Here is a 6,350-nt window from a genome sequence, read left to right as displayed (position 1 = left end):
TCTATTGTTTCTTATTATTCTTTTTTTTTTTTCCCGCTCGACTTTTGACAGGCGATTTCTCAAAGACCTTTGGACTGATCGTTATGAAACTTTCAGGATAGATAGCTTGTAGTTAAACCTATTTAAACCTGTTTTCAGTTTTTTTATGCATGCCTTTATTTGTGAGTTATTGTCCTTTAAATTGAAAATTTTTGATGTCTCGTTTCCACTGAAAATCTCAAAAATGACATAAGATATTTACACGAAAGTTGGAGAACTTGTAGCCAATACATTGTAGATGTGCACAACGATAAAATTATATAGCTGATTTCTCAAAGTTTGGAAGCTATAAAACGGCAAATTTTAGTAATTTTTTTTCTTTGAATTTTTGCTACTTTTTGTGTAATAACTTTTAAACCGAGAATAATTTGGTAAGAAATATATTACAAAAGTTGTGGGTAATTACGAGAGCTTTCATATTTGATTAACGAAAAGGGGCTGGCCCCTATAATTAGGGGTTAATAGCTCATACACGCTTTTTTCTGATAGCTAAAAATATTGGTATATTATGAAAAAGTTTGACTGAAATAATTTCGAACTTATAAAATCATGTCATTTGATATAAAAAGAAATAAACTTCCAGCTATATTTAATTGTTTTTTTTAATAAAACAAGTACATGTATGTGAGAAACCTTTCAGGAACAAGTTGTCTACTATAGCCAGCCAAGCCTTTACTGCATACATGTGCACATTTTTAGTTGATGCATCTAAAAGATATATAGTTTTGATTCGGTGTTTCTTTGTTTTCTTTTATTCAAATAATTTTAAAATGTGATGATGTACACAACAATAATTAGTACCTAGTTTAGAGGATTTTTTCGCGCTTGTTTGTAAACAACGCGCGGCATTGTGGGAAATAGGAAGGTACTAAAGACGCGATGTACTAAACACTGATTTGACCTGATTCAAATTTGTCTGTAAATGTTCCAAACAATTGAATTTTTGTATAGCGTATGCCTCGAAGTCATAAAATCTGTACATAAGTAATTTAAAATACTCAATATTACCATTTAATTAAAAATTAAAACGTCAGGTAAATATCAGGTCTCTAGTATATCCCGTTTTTAGTGTGCCCCTTCGAGTCGACGTCGGCCACATGTTTCCCATGGTTTACAAACTGAAAATAGAATGATTTGTGAAGTTGAACATTTTCTCACAAAGAATCCGTTTGTAGACATGTACACTCATTTAATCTGCAGCTACGAAGTACTTTGTCACTTCTCTGGAACATTATTCTAAGCAAAATTATCCCTATTCATATATTCTAAGAATCTTGTGTGAATTGTTTACGAGGAAATTCTGACTGTCACATTACAAGGATCAGAGACATATATGTCTCTGCAAGGATGAACACTCTTGACTCTGCTTCGGATTCCCCAGTGATAATTGTATCGAGTGATGAAAGAGCTGACGGCGACATTTTAATGTATGATTGGCTTGGACCATTGGAATGAAGGTTAGAATATTTTTATTACTTAAAATTTACACTACTGATTACATGACAGTGACATACATTGATGTTATTAGAAATACACAGACACACCGATATATTATCTGTTTTACAGTTCAGACGCTCTCTGTTTACCTTGTAAATCCCCACAGCTTTATATTTTATTTTTTTTTAATTTGAGGATGTAATTTCAACAGTCCTACTATCTATCATAGTGATCATACTCTATAATTCAAACTGCACTTAATGTTACAGAATATATTCAACTAATTATATATTGACAGTGTGACTGTAAGGGTGAGGGCAGATACTTATTTAGTTTTAATTTAGATTGTGCTTGTCAAGCCGCATTTGACATTTGGTGCATCCATGCTCAGTGTTCACACTGAGAGTTTATTCAAATGTTTAATTCGAATGAATTCACTGCTCGTTAAATTACTTCCCATTAGCTCCATGTGAACATGAGTAAGGATAGCTAATTCAAATTAAATAGAAATGAATTTTGAATGTAGCTTAAACATTTTAAAGAAGCTATGCACTGTGGGTCCAAAGTATACTGCGGAAAAATTGTGTGGAGCAATGTGCAAGTCACAATCTTCTTTTGCCAAGGTCTTATCATAAGAGCTCGAATTATGGGCAGGGATTTGTGCTGCTGTCTGGACTCGCTTCAAATAGATGTTCTCAAAAAGTCTAAATTATTTATATCATACTTTACCGACAAAAAAGGACAAATATTGCTCAGTTAAATTGCAAAAGAAATTTGTTTAAAAAAATTGTAATAATAGAAAGTTTGCTTTTTTGTTTGATAAGACTGCTGTAATGGTTTAATGTTTGTTTATTTGCCTTAATCATACATTTTCAGTCATTTCATGGTGCCACCACTTGGGATGGTATTAGCTGCAAATATATAGACTTGTACTCAGCACTTACTGCCTTTAAGAAGTATGCGATCCATTTTGTGCTAACACCTACCGTGACACAGAATCTTGGTTTATGCAGTCTCATAGGAGTAACCTGTCTAAAGCATTTAGCAATGGGATTGGAACCTGCGACGTAAGGTTCAGCTTCTTATTGATACTTTGATTTATAATATTTATTTGAGAATTTCACTCATTCACATACTTAGAGATGTTGATATATATTGTTGAATAGCATCAATTTAGACCTTTACTTAGCTAAGTAAACATGTACTGTGAGGTTTTTAAGGTCTCATTCATTTTATATGCCAGATGCATGTTAAGGAACATTACTGCATAAATGTTTTTGTCTTAAAATTGAAGCTCTTTACTAATATAAAGATATGTTAGTGTTAAACCTCTTCAAATTAGGGTAGACCTTTACTTTAAACTCAGCAATGTGAGTGTGTTGTGTGAACTTGTGTTAGCGAGACAGTGTGTTGTATGAATTTGTGTTAGCAAGGCAGTGTGTTTTGTGAACTTAATTGTGTTAGCCTGACAGTGGGTTGTGTGAATTCTTGTTAGCTTGACGATGTGTTGCGTGAACTCGTGTTAGCGGGACAGCGTGTTGTGTGAAATCGTGTATAAAGTGTAAGTGTGACAGTGTGTTGTGTAAACTCGTGTTAGCTAGACAGAGTGTTGATTGAACTCGTATTAGCGAGACTTCGTGTTGTGTAAACTCGTGTTAGTGAGACTGCGTGTTGTGTAAACTGGTGTTAGCGAGATTGCGTGTTGCGTAAACTCATATTAGCGAGACAGCGTGTTGTGTGAACTCTTATTAACGTGTGAACTGGTGTTAGAGAGATAGTGTGTTGTGTGAACTCGTGTTAGCGAGATTGCATATTGTGTGAACTCGTGTTAGCCAGACTGCGTGTTATGTGAACTCGTGTTAGCGATATTGCATGTTTTCTGAATTTGTGTTAGCCTGACAGTGTGTTGTGTGAAATGGTATTAGGATGACAGTGTGTTGTGTGAAATGGTATTAGGATGACAGTGTGTTATCGCAACAGTGTTTGGTGCGAACTTGTGTTAGTGAATAGTGAGACAGCCTGTTTTGTGAATTCGTGTTAGTGTGACAGTGTGTTGTGTGAACTCGTGTTAGTGTGACAGTGTGTTGTGTGAACTCGTGTTAGCCTGACAGTGTGTTGTGTGAAATGGTATTAGGATGACAGTGTGTTATCGCAACAGCATTTGGTGCGAACTTGTGTTAGTGAATAGTGAGACAGCCTGTTTTGTGACTTTGTGTTAGCGTGACAGTGTATTGTGTAAACTCGTGTTAGTGAGACAGTGTATTGTGTAAACTCGTGTTAGTGAGACTGCGTGTTGTGTAAACTCATGTTAGCGTGACAGTGTGTTGTGTGAATTCATCTAAGCGTGACAGTGTGTTGCATGTACTTGTGATAGCTAGACAGTGCGTTGTATGAACTCGTATTAGCGAGACTGCGTGTTGTGTAAAACTTGTGTTAGCAAGACAGCGTGTTGTGTGAACTTGTGTTAGTGAGACAGCGTGTTTGTGAATTTGTGTTAGCATGATAGTGTGTTGTGTGAACTCGTGTTAGCCTGATATTTTGTTGTGTGAAATTGTATTAGCGTGACAGTGTGTTGTGTGTTAGTGTGACAGCGTGTGGTGCGAACTTGTGTTAGTGCGAAAGTGTTTTTCAGTGTTGTGATGGCGAGCTATGTGTATAGCCTAATGGCGTCTTTTGTGTCGGTAAGATGGCACGCTTTTATGAAAGTGCTATTGAGCTTTAGCAAGTGGCCCTATCTGGACACGCCTTATTATAATTGATCAGTTCTCAGATATACAGTGAATTACCGGTATTATTGTCACCATGAAATCAGCATTTACAGTTGCAATTACCTAGTAAGTAATCATAAGATATTGGTTTGCCAGTTTTAAAATTATGGTGTTCCAAGGATGTGAAGTTGCAGTGTGTTAGCATGTTAATTTCAACAGACTGCCACTCCAATGCAGCTTTAAACAACACGCTGCTGTGTTTACACAAAACAAAATATCATGCAAACACAACTCTAAACAATCTGTTGAGTGTTAGCTTCACTGCATGTTGGATTCAGTGTGCTGGCATATTATCACTGACGTACATGCTAGCACATTGTCACCTCGTGCTAGTATGTTGTCATAAATACTCTAGCACATTATTCTAAACCCACTAGTGCATGATTACTTTGCACTTGTATGTTGTCTTATTAGGGGATAGCATAAATCACTGCCTTAATTGGTGTAAACTTTCTTTTAATTGATGAAAGAGTACATTAAAATTTACAAATTATACACAGAAAATGTGACAATATCTTATATCTCAATTTGATAATCTAATTTATAATTTCATGAATTGCACTTTTTATTAGTAAAAGAATTATAAATTAAAAAATTTCAATTTCTTTTGGATAGGTGTGACTCATCTGAATACTGAATTTTGATACCAAGCATGACCATGATTTGCCAGAAGATCATCTGTTTGGATGTGACATGGAATAAACAGCATAGTGAAAATAAGTCAAGTTTTGGTTTGTGAAGACAATTTTTAAACACACTGTGTATCATTTTTAAATTTTGATTTGACAACATAAATCCACAAATATGAACATATCAATTGCTCTCAGTTTTTCAAGTGAAATAGTTTTTGTAACAGAAATACATGTACCAGTAATTACATTGGAATAAATGTTATTTTTAAATATAATAATATTTTGTTTGTGTAGCATGTTGACCTCTTTATTAAGGTCTTCCCTTTCAAAGTTTAGACTTACTTATTCTAATGATTAAGATAGATCCTCTGTCTTCAGCAGGAATATAAGATCTTGTAATACATGTATGTGTATTTTTTTTACAGTATACCGTATTTGGCTGAATATAATACGCATTTATGTAAAATACGCACCCCCCTTTTTGAGACTGAAACTGGGCAAAAAAACGCAGTTCGGATTAATTAAACGCAACAGAAAAATTTACAAAGCGATGTTCTGAACTATGAAAATCACAGTAATTTGTCACGAAAATCGGCGCGAGGATTAGGTGTCAAAAAATTTACTGAACACACTTTTTTAAAAATACACACTTTATAACTTTCTCTTAATCCTGACATTCATTATCGCGGCGATCTGGAGAAAATTATTTATTCATTTATTTCAACAAAGCACAAGATAATATTGCGTAAAAGTATTAACAGATTTTTTTTTAAGAATAGTTACGGTGATTTTGAAATTATGCGCCGCCATATTCTCAGATGAAATAATTTTATTTCAACAAGATATTGTAGAAAGTTTTATCAGTTGTCATATTTAATTTTGGTTCTAGATAATCATGCTTAAAATTATCTTACAATATTTTAACAGGAAACGAAATTGAAACATCAAAGTATTTATTTCTTTAAAAGAAGACTACGATTTTCCTCTTCTGAATCTTCACGGATATCTTATTTTCTAAAAGATACCACTTTTATTAAAAGTTTTAGCATAATTTATATTTCATTTCTCAACTCTCAATTATTTAAACAAGAGGCCGATAAGTATAAGATAAGGTAAAATTACATTTAACAACTGTTTAATTGTTTTAAGTGCTGTAATCAACACATGCTCACCATGCTCACACATACGAAAGGTCATAAACCAACCCCCAATTTTTAACAAAGAAAATAATCACAGCAATTAACATGGCAGTAAATAATCAGTGCTCTAACTGTAAAAACTTTGCTTTGGAGTCGGTAGACAATTAATTGCCCCGAGGGATGTTGATAGGTAATTATCATTTGACCGGCGCACGTGTGTCTGGCTTCCTTTCATTGGGACGTATCCATGGAGGGGTGTTTATATTGTTGCAGATTATAACTGAGTTATTTTAAGCCTAAAATTAATATTTATTTTATTGTATTTCATTAAAAAA

General features: G+C 34.0%; 1 long non-coding RNA gene across 1 annotated transcript; it reads left to right on the top strand.

Moving 5' to 3' along the window:
• The first annotated feature begins 1,386 nt into the window (after positions 1-1,386).
• LOC134239835 (uncharacterized) lies at positions 1,387-5,261 on the top strand. Its single transcript, XR_009986308.1, has 3 exons — positions 1,387-1,496; positions 2,353-2,543; positions 4,860-5,261. It is a non-coding gene; the product is annotated as an uncharacterized LOC134239835 (long non-coding RNA).
• The last annotated feature ends 1,089 nt before the right edge of the window (positions 5,262-6,350 follow it).

The sequence above is a fragment of the Saccostrea cucullata genome, unplaced genomic scaffold (genome assembly GCF_032062105.1).
Source record: "Saccostrea cucullata isolate Sc308-1 unplaced genomic scaffold, CSIRO_AGI_Scuc_v1 ctg17750, whole genome shotgun sequence".
In the NCBI taxonomy this organism is placed as follows: Eukaryota; Metazoa; Mollusca; class Bivalvia; order Ostreida; family Ostreidae; genus Saccostrea; species Saccostrea cuccullata.
The sequence above is the reverse complement of the archived record's forward strand: the minus strand, read 5'-3'. Positions and strand labels throughout refer to the sequence as shown.